The 22591-nt window shown below is 41.0% G+C and overlaps 1 protein-coding gene across 2 annotated transcripts in view; it reads right to left on the reverse strand.

The window, feature by feature from the left end:
- htr1fa (5-hydroxytryptamine (serotonin) receptor 1Fa) overlaps nucleotides 1-20585 on the reverse strand; it is a 34182-nt gene extending 13597 nt beyond the window's left edge. For both annotated transcript variants that reach the window (XM_049593829.1, XM_049593830.1), the window contains exon 1: nucleotides 20473-20585. The gene's annotated coding sequence lies outside the window, so the exon portion shown is untranslated. The remainder of the gene's footprint in view (nucleotides 1-20472) is intronic.
- Nucleotides 20586-22591: the final 2006 nt, after the last annotated feature.

A 22591-nucleotide genomic window follows, 5' to 3' on the forward strand; every position in this document is an offset into this window, starting at 1 on the left:
CTCACAGCAAGTGGGTTCATGGTTCAAACCCAGGAGTGCAGAGTTTGCATGCTCTCCCTGTGTCAACGTGGGTTTTCTCCAGGTACTCCGGCTTCCTCCCATAGTCCAAAGACATGGAAGTTCAGTTGGTGACTCTAAATTGGTCGTAGGTGTAAACATGAGCGTGAATGGATGTCTGTCTCTATGTGTCAGCCCTACAATAGTCTAGTGACCTGTCCAGGGTGTACTCCGCTTCTCGCCCAATGTCAGCTGGGATAGGCTCCAGCCCCCCCACGCCCCTAAGGGTCCATGTCATTGGTCCGACAGCCCGTTGGTCCAACATCCCATTAGTCCAACATCCCATTGTTCTGATATGTGATTATACTAGGCTATACTGTATTTGTGTACCATAGAGGATCAGCAAACGCAACAAAAGTAGGCTACTGGTCAAGATACAAGTGCCATAGAGAGGAGAGAGTGAAACACCATAACCTCCTGTTATTGACTCTGGGGTCTGGGTTGTGTGGGGAGCTCTCCGCGGTGCTGAATGGCTCCTGGTGGGCGTATTTCTACCTTGATGGTGCGCCGCGACCGGCTCTGGGTCAGCTGGGAAAGGCTTGAGGCGAAGCAGGCTCACGGCTTATGTGTTTGTCACTTTCTTTTTCATTTTAACCCACACCATGATCTTTTCCTGACCCTAACCAAGTGGTTTTTGTGCCTAAACCTAACCAGACCTTAACCACAGGGCATCATGATGATTTCGGAACGGACTTCGGAACAATGGGCTGTCGGACCAATGGGCAATGGATTCCCCCCCCCTAACAGGATAAGTGGTTCTGGAAAATGAATGAATACAAAAATCACATCACATGCCCTCGAAATCTTTGGGGTTTTTTGTATAATTTGTGCAATCAAAGGAACAAGGGAGCAGTCTATTTAATGTTTTTATTTATCAATTTATTTTATTATGTGAATGCATAATAGTAAACAATGACCGTTTTCCATATGGAAGGGGCTTCACCTACAGTGACATCATGTCACATCCAACACTTATGTGCTTAGAGTGGTGTAAATTTATCAGCTTAAAAGCCAGTGCACTTGGATTCTGTCCCATTGTCATTGTGCACATCTGGTTGTTGTGACTGCACCTAGGAAAGCCGTTGCTATGAAATAAATAAACAAAAAGTTGCTATAATGAACTAAAAATAAACTCTAATACAGCTGTGAAAAATATGAATAAATACTTGTTTGTATGCCTTAATAGCTGGACTCTAACTAAAGTATAAAATTATTTTATAATACATTGGCACCTTTATATTTTTTACTCTGCTTATTCATACTGCATGGAAGCACATGATGTGTGGCCCACGTAGATTTTCATAATTGGTGTCATAACAACAGCCAGCTCTTCCTTTATGAAAAAATATAAACACTTTTTTGTCATCAATTACTGTGAGCTCTCTGAGTTGGAGCAGAAATCATTTGAAAAAAAAAAAAAAAAAAATTAAACTAAAGAGTTTAGCTTGAGGAGAACTCAGAAAGGGTCAGCAAAATATGCACATGCATATGCTTTTATCAACTAATGCCAATTAAGATGATTTCTCCAAAGACTCACATCCTACACATCACTAGTATAGGATGTGATTCTTTAGACAAACACTCAGTATTTACAGTTCAGCCTTTTCACAAAGATGGAAAGAAATGAGATATTAAATACAGTAAATCGGGTAGGCATGACAGGAGATAATACTTGGTAATAGTGTCACAATTTTTTTATATTATTACTAATAGCCTCTAAATTGGATATAATCTGGAGATAAAAATGTGGGTTGTCAAAAGACTAAACTTGTCAGAAGGCTGAAACTGGAGTCAGACACATCTGTGCTATTTACTTCAAAGAACTCTGTTTGCCAACACTACCTGCCAGGAGAGAGCAGATGCTGTTATCTCCGACAAAATGAAGGTTAAAGAGCCGCATGATATTTCCAGTTAAGGAGAGTATTTATTTAAATATTTAGTGTGTGTGCAGTTTGAGATAATTAATGGCCGGATACCCAAATGTTACAGCTATTAGGGTCACTGATCATGTTCGAGAGGAGTGGTATGGTCTTAATGAATTAAAACTGTAACTCCCCTGGAGAGGAGGCAAGATTAGAAAACTCCTGAAGAAAATATCTGAATCCAAAAATATCAAATGTGCAAATTGTTTGCCTCTCTAAAAAGCATGGCGCCTTAACACTGAGAAACATCAACACAAGCTGCCAAAATACACAGCAGCCACATATCAGACAGCAGCTAATGAAGTTGTTTTGGCTAATGTGTTGGTAAAATATGCCTGCACACATTATCACCTTATCGTTCACTGGACCTGTGTTCTGGCTGCCTGCTGACAGTGTATTAGGGCCATTGCAGCCAGGGGAGGGGGGAATATTCTAGAAGAAAAAAAGATCAAATAATATCTAAGACTATAAAGTCTCTGAGATTATAAAGTAAATCTACAAGAATGCCTTGAAAGCTTTCAGCCACAAAGTCAGGTGACATAGTTCACAGAATGACAAAGACCATGTAGTTGTGGTGTATGAATAGGCAAACAAAGGACTTTCACCCAGGAGACCTGGGTTTGTGTCCTGTGTAAAGTCCCAGATACACCAAACTGATTTCAGAGAACAAGTAGCAACGAAAGCCGACTGTTACATCACCTCATGTCACCTGTGTCTCGGCCAAAAAACTGCACATGAACACACTGCAGAGACTACAGCCACAGCCAACCAGCACGTACATTCTACACCTGAATGAGAGAAAATAAGTCTCCATACCAACAGACTACAATGGTCTGTTTCCAGCATCAAAAAAGGGAAACTGGAAGACTGTCTTCTCGCTAGTTAGCTAGTTAGCATATTAACAACACAATCCAGTGTTGAAAGTACAGAGCGTATTTACTGTGCGCCAGTGAACAATAACACAAACCATCACGAAACATTTCCTAAAGAGCTCAATGGCTAAAGAAAAACAATATTACCTTATATAGCAAGCGCGTTTTGGACTCATGCCTTCTTGACTCTAGCTGTTTGTTTACTTTCCTCACTTCTGTTTCTCTTGTGTGCTGAGCTGAACTGCAAATCAGAGTGATTTCATTCACTGACAGGTTCCGCTGTCGCCGACACTGACGCAGATTCATCATGCCGAAATAGGCCAAAAAAGAAAAAGCCTAAGGGGGCCAACGAGGGGCAACGGAGCAGGACACACTGCCCTGACTAAGGTGACATACGCTTACAGACAACCCACACTGACCCACGACTGACCGTCGGCTTGGTGTGTCAGGGCCTTTGGTCATTGGCTTACCATTTTTATACTTATCTGACATATTGTTTTCTGTTGTTAAGATGTGTAAAACTGCTTAAATCATACTGTGTACATAAACTTTAGCAGATTAGGCCTGTTTGTGTTGACGTCACATTTTAACATTGCTAGAACACAGGAAGAATGGCAAGGTAATGTCCTGTAAATTGGCAGAGATTTTATTTTGCAACTATTTTTGGATCATTTGATTAGTTAGGTTTATACAAGGAAAGCCAATCAGAGGCAAAGTAAGGTGGTCACATCTTAACCATCCTAGATTAAAAAAAAACTCACTAATGGGATGTCTTGATTGGACTTTCAAACAGTGGCCTCAGTATTTGCTGGGATTCCATGTGAAGTGGTTCTTTGGCTACCTGAATACTGAGATGTGAGAATCATTTTTTGTTCTGTTTTAGTCCCGTCGGCTCAGACATGTTCAACAGCTAGCTGCTGGGCTGCTGGGCTGCTGGGCACTGAGCTGTTGGGCGCTGGGCTGGCAGCGTACAGTGGAAGTAAGTTTTTCAGATGTTGCTGCTGAAAACAGCTGTGAGCAACCCTGTACTCTTACAATTATGTCAAAATATTGAAGCTATCTAGCAGAATTTCAGGAGCAGGACCACCCCTCAACTGTGTCACTTTCTGCATATGCCTACCTAACTGTTCTGCTCTCATATTCTGAGCCCTATCCTCCCACCCCTTTCTTCTCCTCCACTCTTTTTCTCTCCTCTTCACACAGAAAGGTACTGAGGGGGTTCGTTGTGCCAAAATGACACAGCGGATTCCCTGTCAAAGCTTCCCCACAACACATTTGGCAAAGTGGAGGAGCCACAAGCTGTCCAAGCCTTGCACAAACTAATATAACAATTTATTATGTAACCAGCAATCATGCAATTAAGAGTGCAATAAAACATACTTTGTATTAGAACCCCACCTTTAAAATAAAAGACAGTCAAAACTGAGCGTACATATATGCTATGTAACTGTTAATGGCCTTGGTGGAAATGTGACAGGAGGTTACTGCATGTCGATCTTTAAATACTCGTTGAGTACAAGGGGGTGGCCCAGACTGAAATATTTTTTTATTCGTAATGTCAATTAAAATATTAGAAAGATATACATATATTCTGAGATGCTCCCTTGGACATTAGCATGCACTTCTTAGTAGGGATGCAACGATCCGATAGCTGGATTGAATATCAGCCCCGATATCATCAAAATAGATGGATCGGATATCGGAAAATGCAACCTATACCTGAGGCGATCCTTTCCCTTTAAATCTAGAGAATCCGCTGTGTGGACGTATTTCACACTACTTCAACTGCTGCTGCACATTTGTTTATTTTTGTTAAAAATAAATAGTTCATCATTGCATTAATCTGTTTCATCTTGTTTCATTTTATCGTAGGAAAGAACTGTGTAGTCATCAATGCCTGATGCCTCTAGTCTTTCCTGTTCTACATGTAAAGGTATATAGCTTCTTAGGTCAACCATGGTATTGGATTGGTATCGGGTATTGGCTGATACTCAAAGCCACAGCATCGGGATCGGTATCGAAACTGAAAAAGCTGGATTGGTGCATCTCTACTTCTTAGATGGTGCCTAAACTCTACCCATCAGCTCTACTATCAAGTCACGCACAGTGTCAAGTTTCAGCATATCTGACCTGATCATGAAGTAAAAGTAACACCTGTGGAACATCGATCAAGATTTTTCCTCACTGCACATCCCTGCATCATGGAAAGTCATAGAAATTTGCTTTTGCTACTTCAGACGACAATCACCTGGACAATGAATTTGTATAGAAACCAGTACAGTCCGATGAATACACTGCTAATGTATGTTAACTAAATATGTGAGGATTATAAAAGGATTGTTACATAACTATATGTGAATACTTAACATTTAGCGTCATTTAAAAATGCTTTATGCATTATGTGAAAACAACATAAACAACACCCAAACACACTCACATGCACACATAATGAGCCTTAATTCTGGTATAATCATTGCACCTCATGCACAGTTCCTCAAAGCAGCAGGAGCTAATATCCTCTGCCAATGTTCACTTATTTCCACAAGAGTTACACTGTAACTAGTGCATCTTAGTGAAAATGGACTGGGTGGAGGCAATGAAGCAAACGGCTAAACTGACAGGAGGTCCGTGTGAAAAAACAAAAGATAATTCATGCGGAAATGCAATTTTCCTTGTTACTCTGTCCTTTAATTCGTGCCCTCTTTTGTCCCACCACTGCTGTCTTGTTCTCTTTTATAGCGACATCAAACATATCAACACATATGAGAATGTGAATTTAGATGAATTAAAAAGTTTGCTGTTCATCACTGAACTCGGATTTCTAAGTAAGCCGGGTCGTCCTTGATTGCATCAACAGCACTACCATATAATAACATAACTTTGTCACATAATTGGCTGGAGCACAGTTCACTGTACTGCAGCAGAGTTTGCTTGGAAACAGCCCAGTCTTTTCAGTAAGTCTCCTTGCAGTTGTTTGGTGCAGATCAAGGTTATACTGGCTCACTCTCATTCTGGTACAAAATGTTTCAATTAAGGTGATGTTGGAAAATGTACTAATGCAGCATAGAAACTGTGGAAAAAAAAGAGAGAATAAAACAAGTAGTTTCTTGGCACACTCTCTGTATATGATTGTTCAAGGTGGATCTCTGTGTGTGAGAGAAGAACTGAGGAGGGCTTGAAGCAAAGGGATTTTTGCTTTATAGCATGTAGTATTAGTAACATGTTCATTGAAAGACATTATAAAACCTCAAAAGATAAATTACATGACTGAATTTCCTTCTGATGCGCTGCTGACTCAAGCTGCATGCTCTCCACTGTTGGAAGCAGATGAGTGATTAAAACCTGCAAGGTGAGAGGAAAGGATTTGAGTGCAGCAGCATGCAGCTTAATAATTTAAATAAGCTTGAGAGTGACTTTAGCATAGCTGCAGGGTTTGAATACATTACAAATCACCAATTGAATTATGTTATCAAGTGTTGAGATTAAGGGCTTTCATTACTATTTTTTTCAGCCGGTCCATTAGCCTTTACTCAGCTCACTACTAACATGCTATGGGAGCCCATGGGGGACTTAATTAAAATGATAATGTCAACTTGACAATGAAAATGTAATCCCACAAAAGCATTGTCATTTTCCACATACAGACAGGTGACAAAGGAAAAACTTGAATGCCTGACCCAGAGAGGGGATCCGATGGCTCTGTTGGGTCCGCTAGTCCCCTTAAGCCCTGTTTTACCCGAGCAGTACAATACGGTTCAGTTTAGTTCAGTACGCTTTTTTTCCCTTTCCACTGTGAAAAGTTGTGGATGGTACCAGTGGAACTGTGTCATACCATCCCTACTTTTTGGTCCCCCCTCTGTTGGGGTAACTAGCACACAAATCTGGTACTACAAGGTGGAGCTGTGACATTGCAGTCTGTTGATTGGTCAATAGAGGATGGTCACTCTGCTCAGGGCTGAGTTGTGGCTGGTTTTGAGGTTCATGTAATGACTTTTCATACCATGGAGAGTTTTTAGTAAACTATAACTACTTAATAAACAGATGTTTTGCTGCCTCTTGGAGCAGCCGGAGTCAGAGAAAAGCATAACTTAATTCACTGCGTCGACTGCCGACGACTTTTAAGGTGGAACGTTAACTTGTAATGTCACTCAATGTAACAACTTTGACCATCACTTTAGTTTTTATATGACATACACTTTTAGTAGTGAGTCGATCTGCAAGGTTTTATATTTATAAATTTCGGCCGGGTTATGTGAACTGCATATATTCTAAACCTCACACACCTCAGCATTGGGCTACGGCAACACTAAACCCCTGAGCTTGCCTTAGAAGGACTAAATGCACAATCCCGCTATTCTTAAATATCCCACTGAGGGAGACTCTCACTGCAGCCTGTTCTATTTGTTCTGAAAATGTTGGTATGCAACCTCTTCTGTGGACAATAAACAAGGTGCAAACTTCCAGCTGTGTTACTGGTAATGAGGAAACACAGTGAGTGCTGGACGGAGCAGTGAGTAACAACAACTCCGTCCACATTTAAGGGTACTTTTTGTGGTGGAAACGCTAGGGTCTAGGTACCATTTCTGAAGGGTTACTTTTGGCTGCAAAGGTACTATACCAAAAGTGTTTGGTGGAAACAGGGCTCTACACTGAAGGGTCACAACAAATCAATACAAAGTTGTTCTGAGTCATGTTCTGTTCTGATGGGAGCGGACTCTTACAGGATGACAATGCCCTCATCCATAGGGCATGAGGGGTTACTGAATGGTTTGATGAGTATTAAAATGGTGTAAATAAGATGTTTTGGCCTTGGCAGATCACCAGATCTCTACCCAGTTAAATACCTAAGAGAGATTTGGACTGACACTATCATCAAAATGCCAAATGAGGGATTATCTTTTGAGAAAATGGTGTTCATCCCTCCAGTGGAGCTCCAGAGACTTGTAGAATCAATGCTAGGGAACACTGAACCTGTTCTGGTGCCATAAAGTAGTATTGACACCGACAAAGACACTTAATGTTGGCTTTCCCTTACTTTGACACCCATCTGTGTGCAAGTACAAATTTAGATGAAAATGCAATATTGCAATTTGCATCTATATTTTCACGTACATATGAGCATTCTGTGACCTTATTAAAATGAAAATGGACAAGCTGTTTGGCATTTAATTTCTAAAGGTCTACCTCTCTGTACACTGGACAAAATGCAAGTGTTAATTTAAGTATGTAAATATGTTCAAATGTGGAAACATTATAATTCATTATTCATTCATTATTAAGTTGACATTATCATTTTAATAAAGTCCCCAGTGGGCTTCCATAGAACTATAAGGTGACTACAGATGAGCATGATGGTGGTACATAAAATATGGATGTGTCTTTATGCGTAACGCATAAATTAAAATAACCCATTAAGGTAGTAGTACCTTAAGTCAGTAAACTGGTAGTGACCTGAATCGTGACTGCTATACCATGTAACAGCTTGTGATTTGAATGTAGTGTTAGCTTAAAAAAACAGCAGCAAGTATCGATAATTGACCGTGGCTTTCACTGTAACACTTTTTACTGTATTTTATCTGCTCACGTTGCGTAGCCAAGATATAGTGTGGAGATACAGGAAACATGCAAAGCATTACCTGTTATATTTCATATTCCTGTAGCTCCTTTACCTACCTTTATTTAACTCTTTATTTAACAATTGTTTCTGGGTTTCTGCACATAAAACCTTGCTGAAATTAAAGAACTTGGGGATTTTACAACAAGATTACGTCATAATACTACACTGAACACCCTACAAATTTAAACCAATTACAGATTCCTCTAAAATGATTTTGGCAATTTGATTAGTTTAATTGTAATGAAGGCCAAGAGGAACTCAGATAATGGACGCTTCTTGTAAACCAAACCTTGACCAACCCAGCCCAGTGGACAGAAATCTCATTTCCCAATTGTTGAATGATGTCAGGCAAGCATTTCGTCCATTACCTCGACCCAAACTAAGACGTAATTAGTTTATTAAATTCCTGTCCAAGACGTTGCAGCAGTGCCTTGGATTGTCATTTAAACATTCCAAACCTAAGCCAAAGCTTTCAAAAGATTTCATAAACTGAATTTTCTATAGTTCATCAGCAGATTACAATACCAACTACAATAACTGTCTCGTGGTTGTATACCTCTGCCAGCCAATCAGGTTGCAGTTTACATCCATGTCTGCCCAGACTTACATAATGTATGCAGTTAAGACGTTGAAAAAATTTAATAAAAGGTATAGAGTGTATTTTTGTCAGAACATGGATGCTTCATATACATCTTTACCCTGACAGCATAGACAATCTATACAATCACCACAGCCTCAGATGGTCACCCAAAATTAGCATCAACAATTCAGTATCCACACAAATGTCTCCCCTTCTGTTCCTGAGATATGGCGTTGAGTAATGGCCAGTGTTTTATGCAGAACATTATGATGTCACAGTGAATTTGACTAAACTGACTTTTGACCTTTTGGATATAAAATGTCATCACTTCATTTTATCCTGTTAGACATTTGTGTGAAATTTAGTCATAGTAAGCATGTGAATTCTTGAGTTATGGCCGAAGACGTTTTGTGAGGTCACAGTAACCTTTCACCACCACAATCAAATCATCCTTGAGTTCAAGTGGACATTTGTGCTAGATTTGACAAGCCCTTCAAGTGTTCCTGAGATACTGCGTTCAAGAGAATGGGATGTACATTCAAACGTACGGACATATGAACCGACAGATGGATGGACGGATGGGCAGCCTGAAAACATAATGCCTTCAGCCACGACTGTCGCAGGCACAGAGACGTACAAACAGAAGATTATTTATAGCTGTGTTCAAATAAAAGTGTCTTGCCATTATATCAGAACAACATCCAGAGGATTTGCTATTGAGCCAAGGGGTTTCCAGACCACTTCTGAGGATGCACTATATGAGTGCGACTCCTTTCCAGTATAGATGAGCAATAAAACTGGGCCAATAAAGATCAGGGGCCAAACTTACAGGAGATATACTATGGCAGAAAACAGACTACTTTTTGAGGAACACAACAGCTAGATGGAAGTACCAAATGTTCATTTAAATCTTTGTGTGTCTTCTATATGCATTGATCCCTCCAAAACACACAACATAGGAACTTATTGTGTTTTTTGTACATACTCATGCAGAATGTAGAAAGAAAGTGATGTGGTGCACATTGTGAGAACTTCTTAAACACACAAACTCTCTGGAACACATCATACTGCCTGCATCTACTACCCTCCCACACATAAAAAGTTTTGAAAGTATCTGGAATAAGTTGTTGAGGTCAATGCAAATCCTCATGGGATGAGTGATGAATAAGTGCGGCACATTTAAATTTTTTTTTTTTTTTTTTTTGGAAAGACTCTTACACGTGCAAATCAGTTGAGGGACTAAAACTGGGCGCATCACTTTTGCAACATGAGATCAAGTACTGCTCATTTATCAAGCATTCAGAATGTATTCAATGGTTGATGAAGAACTGGTGAATTGACACATAAGTTGTGTGCCAGTCCCCAGCTGAAACTGAACTGAAATAGGGGTTACAAGCAGAGGAAATTAATAAATGGAAGTCGTTCTTGACCCAAACTGCACAGAGCCACTGGGGAATTCAGACCTGTTAGCCTTTGTGTGCATCGCTTACACTATCTATCATTCAAGGCTGGGCTTGCTACATTGCACTCCTGAGTGATGTGTGGATCCCAAATTCACATTGCAATAACCCAACATATTAGCTTTGATCTTTGACTTATCCCACACATTCAGAAAATAAGTGTTCAGTGTTTTGAGGTTGCAGAAATGGCAGTGCGTGCTCAAAAATCAGCACAAGCATAAAAGTAATCAAAATCACACAAAGAAGGGAAAAATCTACCTTTTCATCTCTTTGAAGCATCAGGCTAATATATGTGCGGGAAAATGAGTACAGACATTTTTCGTGTTTAATAATGAAAGCAAAGAGGTGGAATTTCAACCATCAGCTTTCATAGATGTCAAGTTTGTGATAATGGCAGACGCTCTGAGATGAGTCCTTTGTGTGGATCCTATTTTAATAGCTATTTTACATAAAAGCATATGCTGCATGTAGGCAGAGTGAATGATGTACATGGCCCTGCTGCTAATTCAGTTCTGACAACTGATTTTTTTTTTTTTTTTTGCCATAGCAACTCAGCTTGAAGGAATGTGATGTTGATTGGTCAGTCTGTATGTCCTTCAAAAGCTGCAGAGAAGAGCATACACATAGGCTTGGACTTAGAAAACTTAAAAATGTGGCTGGCTTAGAAAACAAGCCACTTTGTGCTTGTATTTGGTTCTAATAGCGATCTATTTTTATGCCACCGTGCCTCCAACAGCCATGGCCAGAGGCATTATGTTTGCAGGTTGTCCATTTGTCTCATTCTCATGAAAGAAATATCTCGAGAACGCCGAGAAGAGAATTTCTTCAAATTTTGCACAAACATCCACTTGGATTAAAGAATAAACTGATTCGATTTTGCTGGCCGAAGGACAAGGTCACTGTGATCTCACATCCATCTTACTCTTATAAACGCAATATTGCAGGAACATCCTGAGGGAATTTCTTCAAATTGGCACAAATGTCCACTTAGACTCAACGATAAATGGATTACATTTTGGTGGTCAAAGATTAAAGGTCAAGGTCACTGTGACCATGCATCCATCATTTATTCTCGTAAATGCAACATCTGAAGAACACATAGAGGGAATTTCATAAAATTTGGCAAAAACACTCACTTGGACACATGGATGGATAGATTAAAATTTGGTGGTCAAAAGCCAAAGGTCACTGTGACCTCACAAAACATGTTAATGGCCATAACTCAAGAATTCATATGCTGATTAGGACAACATTTCACACAAATAGCTAATAGAATAACATGAATAAGTGATGACATTTTACATTCAAAATGTCAAAGGTCAACTTAACTGTGACATCATAATTTTCTGCAAAAACACTTCTCTGGTCATTACTCAACGTCATAACTCGGGAACAAAAGGAGAGGCATTTGATCATATCCTAAATTGGTGACTCTAGTTTTGGGTGCCCATCTTGAAACTGTGGTGCTTGTAAAGATCTTCTGTGCTGCCGGGTTGAAGATGTATGTGAAGCATCCAGGTTTTGGAATATGCAGCTTTTTTTGCCGCACATCCACATTTGAAGCATTGTGAACTGTCATAACAGTCATATGTCATGTCTGGACAGACCTTGATGTAAACTGTAACCGCAGCTTGACTGGTTCATAGAGGCATGCAACTCTAAAGCAGTGATTCTAGTTGATAAATACATCAGAACTTAACAGATGGGAAAGCAATTGCAGGATGTAAATATGGACAACTTAACTGCCGCTGTTTGTTCTTGCTACCAGCTTGGACATGTTGTTAATCACGTGGTATTACATTGGAAATCAATGGACGGCTATGGCACTGAGACATGAGCTGCATAAAGCCGTGGAGAGACAGACAACCCTGATAAGTGGGTTTAATTAATGTCACAGGATTTGTTGATAATAATAAAGACATGAAGTAGCTGTATCGTTTAAAGCAACAGAGAAGCAACAACACAGGAGCCATTCTCCCTATTAAAAGGATTTTGAAGCTGTTCATTTATGGTAAAAAAAAAAAAAAAAAAAAGAAAGAAAGAAAGAAAGAAAAAAAAGTTGCATTATTTTGCTTTAGGGAAACTTCCTGTTGATAGACTGGAAAAAGAGCTCCCAAGAGGAAAGACAGCATTAGTCGTTTCTGCAAGTGCCCCAAAACCACATATGTTTACCAGTGATAAAATGACAAAAGTGAGAAAGCCCTCTAGTGGCCATAGTAATTATGATGGGAGCAAAGGAGGTGACAAAAGTCTATGTGGTGAGGATGTCAGAGTGGATTAATGGGTTAACAAAATATTGTACTTCAACATGCGGCCAAGCTGTTCAATTTCTGTTTCAAGTGACCGTTTTTTAAAGTAAGAGGTCCCCTAACCTTAAAGGGATAGTGCACCCAAAAATGAAAATTCAGCCATTATCTACTCACCTATATGCCGATGGAGGCTCAGGTGAAGTTCTCACATCCCTTGCGGAGATCCAAGGGGGGAGTGGGTAGCAGCACAACTCCACCTAATGCAGGCTGACGGCGTCCCAGATTCAAACGTCCAAAAACACATAATTGAAACCACAAAATATCTCCATACTGCTCATCCGTAGTGATCCAAGTGTCCTGAAGCCCCGACATAAAAAGTTGTTTGGAAAAACGTCACTTGAACTCTGTTTATAGCCTCATTGTAGCCTGTAGCTCTAACTGCTTCTCTGTGCACCACAGCCCGCATTAGGTGGAGTTGTGTTGCTACCCACTCCGCAAGGGATGTGAGGACTCTAAAACTTCACCTGAGCCTCCGGCATATGGGTGAGTAGATAATGGCTGAATTTTCATTTTTGGGTGCACTATCCCTTTAACAAAGAAGTAATTTTAACCCAAACCATAATGTTTCCCTAAACCTAAGCAAGCTCCAACCAACCTGACCAAACCCTTGTAAAGCACAGACAAACTATGTAGTTCTGCTGAAAAACAACATATTAATTAATGAATGTTTGACTTTAACAACACATTCTATCTCCGACCTCGTCACATATCAATGTTTGGTCCAGAAAAATAGACACACTACATTGGTACAAAACTGCGAATTGGCTTTTTTTTTTCCTTCAACAACTAACGCACATGGTTGGATTTTGGGTTTAGGAAAAAGGAATAGGGTTTGGCTTTATAATCTCTCCCAGGTTAAGATCTGTGTTTGTTGGACCCACCAATCACCCCTCCCACCTGTCCCACTCAGACTTTCGTCCCCTTAACTTTCGTTCTTGTCCTGCCACGTTTCCAAGCACTGTTAACGGCAACCAGCCGTGTATCATGCCGACATTAAAGGACGCCTTTTTTCATGGTGTCTGATGCCACAAGTCATTGCCCAAGCACCGGACTGCGACAACTTCGGAATGAGACCGGGTTGCTTTATGAGTTGAAGGGGAGCGATTGAATATACCATTGGTTTTAATGATGATAGATCAGTAGTTCCCAGGTTGTGGAGCCATCCCAGGCAGTGTGAGACCTAGAACATTCAGCACCCTAGGAAAGCTTCCCCTGCCACCCCCCTCTCAATGGTGCCCTCGGTGGCCGCCTATGCCACCTCTAGGAAGATTTGCCACTTATCGCAGGTTAAGTGTGCATGACAAGAGGGAAAAACATGTAGCAGAGGGAAAATGAACAAAAAACAAACAAGACTGCTGTGATGTTATTAGGAAAGAGGATACGCGGGTATAGATAGTATGGATTCATGGATGGATGGATGGATGGATGGATGTACAACAAAATGGCCTTCTCTCCATTCCAACCTCAAGTCAAACTTTGCATCTTTAACCCCGCCACTGGTAAGGCTGTAAGACAAATGAAAATGTACGTATGGTATGCTGCTGATTCCACGCAACACCACTGATTTGTGAAATTGAATGGACACTGAGCCTCTAGGTGCCGCTAGTGGTGCTTTATGCTTTCACTCTTGTTCCATTAGGATTCAATTTCCTGTAAGAGGCCATGGGGAGAGACCAGTCAGGGGACACTCTATTAGATGTAGCCATTTGATGGATGGTCACTTCATGTCTACTTCAGCCCCTACAGGTTTGTCAAAGTAAGGTAGTAGTTCCGCCTTACAACGTCAGTTACTGTATAATCCTAAAATTATTTCCACTAACAAGCCAACAGCAGGCAAATAGGTGCTCTCTCCATCTGTCTCTCACTCTGTTGGTGTGCGTGGGGCCTCACGAACACACACTGACACACACACAAGAATCCTATGGTCGTGTGGCGGTATGTTCGCTCTATGCTGTCTTGGTTTTGAAGACCCCTCAAACATCTTCAAAGATCCATGAAAAAACAATAAGAGCTGTCTAGCATTTGCATAGTTTTGGCAGCTAACGTTGGCATAAGAACCTCTAATTTGAATTCTCATCTGTCATGGATTGGTGACAATTAATTAAACATTGATTCCTGAAGGCTATGGGCCTTTAAAGGTAGCTGAGAAGCATTTATGCAGTTACTTTCAAAATAAGCTATGCCAGCAGGCACATAAAGGAGAGGGAGAGCTCAAAAGAACTATTTTCATTGTCAGACATGAATAGGTAAGATGCAGACAGATTTTGATTGAGGCTCTCGCCTCTGTGACATGTCAGTGAAAAGCTGTACATCAGACATCTGCCTGGGCTTTGTTAGTAGCCAGGGGAAAATAGCAAGACAACAAGAGCTTACAAAAGCCAAGATTTTCACAAAAAAGTACTTGTCTCATCAATCTAATTTACGTGGTAGGACTATAAGAGCATTTCACCCGCACAAAACTACTTTTGTCCTAATCAAATTACATTATGAGGTAAAGACAGCTCTGTCAAAGGCAAAGAAAAAATTAAATTTAACAGTAAACACCAGCAAACAAGCGCTCCCATCCAATCAAAGCACATACACCCTCTACTTTGAGGTTGGTTGCATTCTTTGATATCATTGGTAGTGCAAATAGCTTACAGCGGTATGAGCAAAACCAGCGGTATAAAAACAGAAACAGTGGGCCTAATTAAAAATATGGAGCTGTGTAGGTTGTCCATCTAGCAGCCGTACAAACTGCAGATATTATAAACCTTTTAGTGTTCTTTCAGATCAATAAACTTTCAGTTCACCACTTAAATCCACCAGGCTATAAACAAAATAAATGTACCCGAGCGCACCACTCCTGTACAGAATAAACAGAGGGGCAACACTTGCTTAATGTCATTGTAAAAAACAAGCAGCCATGTTCCCTACACCTTCAAATTGGCTCAGCTACAGTACTTTGTTTGCCAGTTGGCTGTCACAGGTTATAATTCACTGGTCAAAGTTTGTGAAATATTCATAATGCAATAACACAACACCCAGTTAATTTCAGTAGAGGCATTGGCTTTTTGTTTTTGTCTCTCTCCTGTGCCTTTTGCATACATTGGTAAAAAGCCTGCTGTGTAAAGTTCACTAAAATCACCTCCCAGGATTTCTCATATTCATATTTTACCTCCCACCTTTGGGGTCAATGGTGTGCAAATATTGATGCCACATGCAGATTCAAATAAAGTTGTAAGGATGCTTTTATCTTTTCTCACCTGGACGACCCTGATGCACTCTGGGAGAATTAGTGGAGTGGAGAGCTTTTGTGAATGCTTGTGTTTCTGTTGTTACTGTTGCACCCTTGCTTTTTTAATGTTTTCCATTTGCTGTTTGCTAAACTGTCTTTTATTCTCCCTGTGTTTCATGATTGTTGTTACTGCTTCTCTTTGCTTTTGCCTCTATTTTTATTGCTTGTGCCGTATGTTTTGCAAAGCACTGTGTAACCTTTTTTAAGGAATATAAATGATTATTATTACTATTAGAGCTGTGAAGGTAGTGCAGTTCTGAAATGTAAGCTTGCAAAGTTCCCTCGATAAAATGGCCACTAATACTGTTTCATTGCAATTGGCTGACATCAAATGTGTCAGCTTAAGAGATATTAAGGTTGAGTGATCCCCTAAGGGAAATAAAGTGCTTGGAGAAGCAAATAAGAGCACAAACAAGGAAGGGGTACAGGTGAATTGAAATAGAAATGAGGACAAGGCAAACAAGGTACATTTATCTGATCATTAAGGGTACATGTATGTAAATGAATACAAATGATGGATTGGTATCGGCACTATTTGGCCTACTGAGGTCTCCTCTTATAGCTAACGTCCCCTTCCAGACACATTTCAAAGTAATATTTACTAATATTTAGTACTAATATTTTTTTAACATAGTTTTGCCATGTAATAGTTAAAAGTAAAACTAGGGAACAGATCTACTCTTTCACCCCAGCTGAGAAATTCTATCTCCGCCCCACCCATCACCACTGCTTGCGGTAGGTTTTCTCCACCGCTGTTCACGCCAGGCTGACCGCTGAACTAGCATTGCGCATCAAGATGGCTAGTGTTGGCGTTGAGAGGAAGAAATCATTATTTTTGCATGTTAGACAGTGTGCGGGAGTTGGTTTTTTTTACAAGTTGTGCTCTGCTCGTCCCTCTCCTACGCACCTGTCTGGAAATAGATGTGCGAAGTATTCTTTTGTTCTGTGGCGTTAAAAGAAACATCACAGAGATGCAGCCATACATGTTGGCAGTAGTCTCATTCAGACCCAGATGAGGAGTCGGTTGTGCACCAAAATCGGCGACTAGCAGACATATCAGAATGGTTTTAAAGTGTAGTGTTTTACTTGTCTATAGCCCTTTTAAAATAGGAATTGTGCAAATTTGCAGGAAAGCCCAATCAGTCTTCTTTCAGCACTGGCAGTATAAAAGCAAAATCTGGGAGTGCGGGGCGTGAGCAAGTAACAAAACGTGTAGCTCAGCATGTGACGTAAACAGTGACGTACTCCAAGGGAAGCTGTGGCTGGTCAGTCCTTCGGCAATTCTCTCGTAAGTTGGCCCGTCCTTCACCGTTCCTGTCATTTGACCGTTAATGGCCTCTTTGTTTGCGAGGGCAAGGAGGGCGCGCAATTCCTTGTCTCCCCAGTTGCTTATCTTTACAGTGTCTTTCAGGTTTACGTTTCCCTCTTGCTACTAGCTGCTCGCTAATTTCTGCTATCAGCTGTTTCCAGTTAGTCCACCACCAGTGGGTCACACTTGCAGCGTCATCAGCACCTCCTTCCACAAGTTATCAACAGCTCCTCCCATGGCCAAAAAGGTTCCGTTAATATGTCTATGTGGCAGAAAATTGGGCACCTCGGATCAACTCGCCAATCCGGCTCTGTGTGTCTAAATGCTCGCAGCTTGCCGCCAACATTTGTCGAAAATCTGGTGCCGTAGCATTGTTCCGACCTCTCATTGTACAGACCTCTCATTAGTCCGACGTCCCATTGATCTGATATGTGATTATACTAGGCTATACTGTATTTGTGTACCATAGAGGATCAGCAACGTAACAAAAGTAGGCTACTGGTCGAGATACAAGTGTCATAGAGAGGGAGAGAGTGAAACACCATAACCTCCTGTTATTAACTCTGGGGTCTGGGTTGTGTGGGGAGCTCTCCACAGTGCTGAACGGCTCCTGGCGGGCGTATTTCTGCCTTGATGGCGCGCCACGACCGGCTCTGGGTTAGCTGGGAAAGGCTTGAGGCGGAGCAGGCTCACGGCTGTGTTTGTCACTTTCTTTTTCATTTTAACCCACACCATGATCTTTTCCTAACCCTAACTAAGTGGTTTTTGTGCCTAAACCTAACCAGACCTTAACCACAGGGGATCATGATGATTTCGGAACAACAGGACTTCGGAACAATTAGTTTAATATGGTCGGACCAATGGGTTGTTGTACCAACGGGCAGACCCCAAAAATCTGGCAGTGTAAACGGGGCTTATGTTGTTTGTTAGTTTGTAGGCTAACTGTCTCTGGCTGAAACAGTGTTAATTATTATATATATATCTGCTACAAGATGGTTTTTGTTAGACAGTGGAAGAAAGCTCAAGGATTGGGTTTACACCCAAAAACTGCACAGTCTACCATGTTTGCTGTCAAAACTTTGTCTATGCTAATGCAAAGTATCGCTCTCTATACTGACAAGTCGTGTCAAAGTCTGTTCCCCTGTCAATATGCATTTTCCTATTAGAAAGTGATTGGCTTTTGTATTAGTGACATACCTGTGTAGCTTGCCCGATGTACATTTGAATACAGACATCAGCCTTCTCAGTAGAGGAATGTGAAAACACCTCTCTAGTGACAAACTGTGCATAGATACAAGTCAATTTAGTCAAAGACAGACATTTTAGGGGGCATAATCAGAAGAAAACCCCATTTCTGATTGGAGGGGGGCTTTAAGAAGCCATCTGTAGCTACAGTCTCAAATAAAACCTAAAAGAATGCTCCACTTCCATTCAAATGGAAAAAAGACCACTGGTATCAGATTGGTATCAGTCAAAAGCCAAGAATCAGCATCAGTATCAGTCGACCAAAAGTAGGATTGGTGGATTCCCATATAAAAGCCCTGTTGGCAGTGTGCTGCAGGAGCTCCACTGAATGCCCACTCCTCCATGGCCTCATATCATCAGCAGCTACAGTGTGTCCTTCATTTGACTCTGCTACCCATCACTAGTGTCCATTATTTTTCTTTCCAAGAAAACTCCCCTACTGTAATTAAGCGTCTTAAGTGAATCTGTCTCCTCGGCCAAAAAGACTCCAGTGTGGAGACTGTCTTCAATATTTCAAGTAAATGAAACGGTCCTCCCTATTGTATCCTCCACTGCAATGAAATTTTTGGCTTTATTGAACATATACATTTGCATGACTTTGCAGGGTGGGCATGCACAGGCCAGCCTAGTATCCTGAGAGGTATGTCCGTAGGTGTATCCAATATCAGTGAGCAGTGCCAATGCAGAAATTGTTGTTTCCTTTACAGTATGTAGTGAGGTAGAAAGGGTTGGGCTGGCGGATGGGCGTGTAGCATGTCCAACTTTTGTGCCAAAGATCAACATCCCGTCACGGATCCGCAATTTCTATTAACTGTCCTCACAATCCTCACTGTCTCTCCATCACACCAACCCAATCCGCCTGAATCCTGCACAAACGCTGCAACACACACACACACACACACACACATACACACATACTCCTCTTGCATGCAATGCTCTCTCTTTCTCATATTGTCTCCACCGCACACACCATCCTTCTTGATCACACTTCATATAATGTTGTGGGTTTGATCTTCCATGGGTTGGTCCAAGAGAGCTCCCCAAGTGGACCCGCTGACGGTCAAAGAGCCATTTCATTGCAGCAAAAATTCCCGGGTGGATTTCATCAGGTCCTCAGAGGGCACATTGCTTACTTTTAATAAAGTCTACAACGGATGTGAAGTTCATTTTGAGCACATACAGAACGTGGACATACTGGACATAGGCAAACACACACTGCAGGCAGTGAAGAGCGTTTGCTTTGAGACCAACCCTCCAGAAGAAGAGGAATCTCCTCGTTATTACTCCCTCTTGATGAGCCAGGTCTGGTAAAGATTCTGGCAATAGTCCGTGCATACAAATCACTCTGTACCACTTGCAGCTATATTTATATTGTATTTTCTCTCTTACATAATGAAAAAAATTCCCTCTCATCATGTACAGTAATCAAAAAAGTGATTGGATCCATCTCCACAGACACATTATTAAAAACTGTAGAAAGCCACAGATGCACAGAAACATAACGCTGGAGTCCAGGTGATAATCCAGCCCTGACTTGATCTTATTACATGCATGAAAATAGTTATGTTCAGCACAAAGGTGAAGGCAAAGTGGGTGCTCTGCTTAGATCTTTAAATGTGCAGAGGTAACGTAAATGGGTGCAACATTTAAAAGCCAATTAAGATGACACCTGCACATTTATGTCATAACAATTAAACCCAATGTGCACATATCACATAAAGCGCCTGTCTGGAAACTACTTCCCAATTTCGGTCCTTGATTTCAGAAACTGCATGACAGCCTGTCTCTCAATAAATGTGCAGCCTGCAAAAAATATGAACTTACCCGGCTTCCGCTGCAGAGATTAAATGATAGAAGCAAGCAGGCAGTGGGAGAAGAACATTACATTCCCTATTAATGTCCATTCACAGCTCAGCGACGTTCACGCCGACACCCGTTTACTGTGTCGACGGCGGGGGGAGCGCGCGCCGTCGGGAGTGCGCTTCTTGGCCATAGACAGAGCTCAGAGAGGTGCGTCAGTGAGGAGGAGGAGGTGTGAAGACAAGATAAGAGTAATAACAGCCCTCCAGCAACCGAGGCTAATAAGGAGACAAGCGTTTTCTCTTGCAAGTCAATATGACATTTTTTGTACGACTTCATCAGATACAGCATAAAGGTCGCTGATGTGTCAGTGCTTCACTGTGACCTTATTCTCATTGCACTGTTTATTATTCATGAAACCTAATTTGGGATCTCATATGGTGGAAATAGGCTAAGAGGAGGCTATTTAGTGCAGTTGTAGTTGCACACAAATATTATAATATTTGCTTCAACTTTGAAAACTAGTGGAAACTAATAATTAAAAAAACATTTTACATATGCATGTTACTATCACTACAACCATTTTCCCTCCTTTTTCCAGAAATTATTATGTAATGTAAGGCTAATTCTTATTTTTCAATATATTTCAATATACGAATGATGTCATGCATGTGAATTTCATTATAGAGTCATATTTAAGCGTCTGTTTATGAAGATTGTGACCACCTCAGGTTTATCCTGCAACATTTCTGGGGATAAATCCAGCCACTTTCTTATAATGTGTTACCATGGAGAGGGGAATTAAATACTCCAAACCTTTAGCAAGTGTTCCACTCAGTCCCACAAGATCTATTTACAAACCCCTGAACGTCCTCGATGTAAATGTGTAGCGGGTCAGGTGGGATGCCGGTTGATTTTGGACCTATACATCTGTGCGGAACATAAGAGGGGTGCACGAGATGCCCTATAGAGAGAGAGCTGTGTGAATTTATAGCAATAGTACACAATGTCTTAAATGTGCACCTTGCTCACATTAACAAGTTAGTTCACAGTATCACAGTAACACATTCCCTCACTTCACAGAGAATGTGTGAAATCTGTGCAGGTTTCATGCAGAGGAAGGAAAAGGTTAATTAAAGTGTTGAAACAAGTATAAAGGCACCAGAAAATCCTTTAATGTGAAAGGAGTGAGTCTGATGTAATTTTGGTTCTACTGGGGGTTTGCATGATGGTCATAATTAGGGACTGGTTATAAAATGAGCTGGCTCCTGTTTTTGAGTTGGAGGTGTTGTGTTGCATTTTCCATCAATCTCTCAACTCACCTCCCTCTGAGCGCCGCAGCTCTCTGCTGTTTGTTTAGCTGGGTGTTATGTAAATGTGTAGTCACTTTTGTTTCCTGTAAGAAATTGCTGATTGAGGTTCAAATTCTCTTGACTGACTGTTAGGATGTAGATTGGCTTTTTAGCGAGCTGCGTGGAGATAAAAATGTGGACAGTTGGGTGTGATGTGTGGGCTGATGTGCATTGAGGATTGACAAGAGAGAGGCCAAAACTAATCCAGCAGACAATAACTGATTCATAGTGTGTTAGATAAAGGGATGGTGAACCTCCGCTTATCCTTGGTGAAATCAGATTTTTTTTCTTGACATTCTCGGAAACATGTCAGCCTTGATGGGAAAGGTTGAAATTCATCACCATTGTTGATTTTGCTCTGCTTAATCTAGTTTAGAAAAAAAAAGGCTAAAAAAGAAAACAAATGGGTTATCAAGCCTGCCTTTTCTGCATTGCAGTCACTTGTCTTGGCTACGATGATGAAGCAGTGTGATGGCTGCTGCCTACAACAACACTTCAGTGAAGCTCGAGCTCACATTAGTCACTGGGAACAAAGTGTCTGCTGCCAAATGATTAAAAAACCTCAATTTAATCAAGTATTGACAGAGTGAAAGATCGTAGCCGGATATGGAGAGACTCTTGGACAAATGTTCAATTTCCTTATATATAAGTCTTAATATTAAACTGAAGTGAGTATCTCTTTGACGACTGCGCTTGTACAGCGTTCGAAACAAAGTTAGAAAAGTCGACTTTATAGAAAGAAAAGGACCGTCTCTCAAAAACAAATGCCCGCAGCCACAGCATTACAGCAG

Source organism: Epinephelus fuscoguttatus, linkage group LG13 (assembly GCF_011397635.1).
Source record: "Epinephelus fuscoguttatus linkage group LG13, E.fuscoguttatus.final_Chr_v1".
Taxonomy (NCBI): domain Eukaryota; kingdom Metazoa; phylum Chordata; class Actinopteri; order Perciformes; family Serranidae; genus Epinephelus; species Epinephelus fuscoguttatus.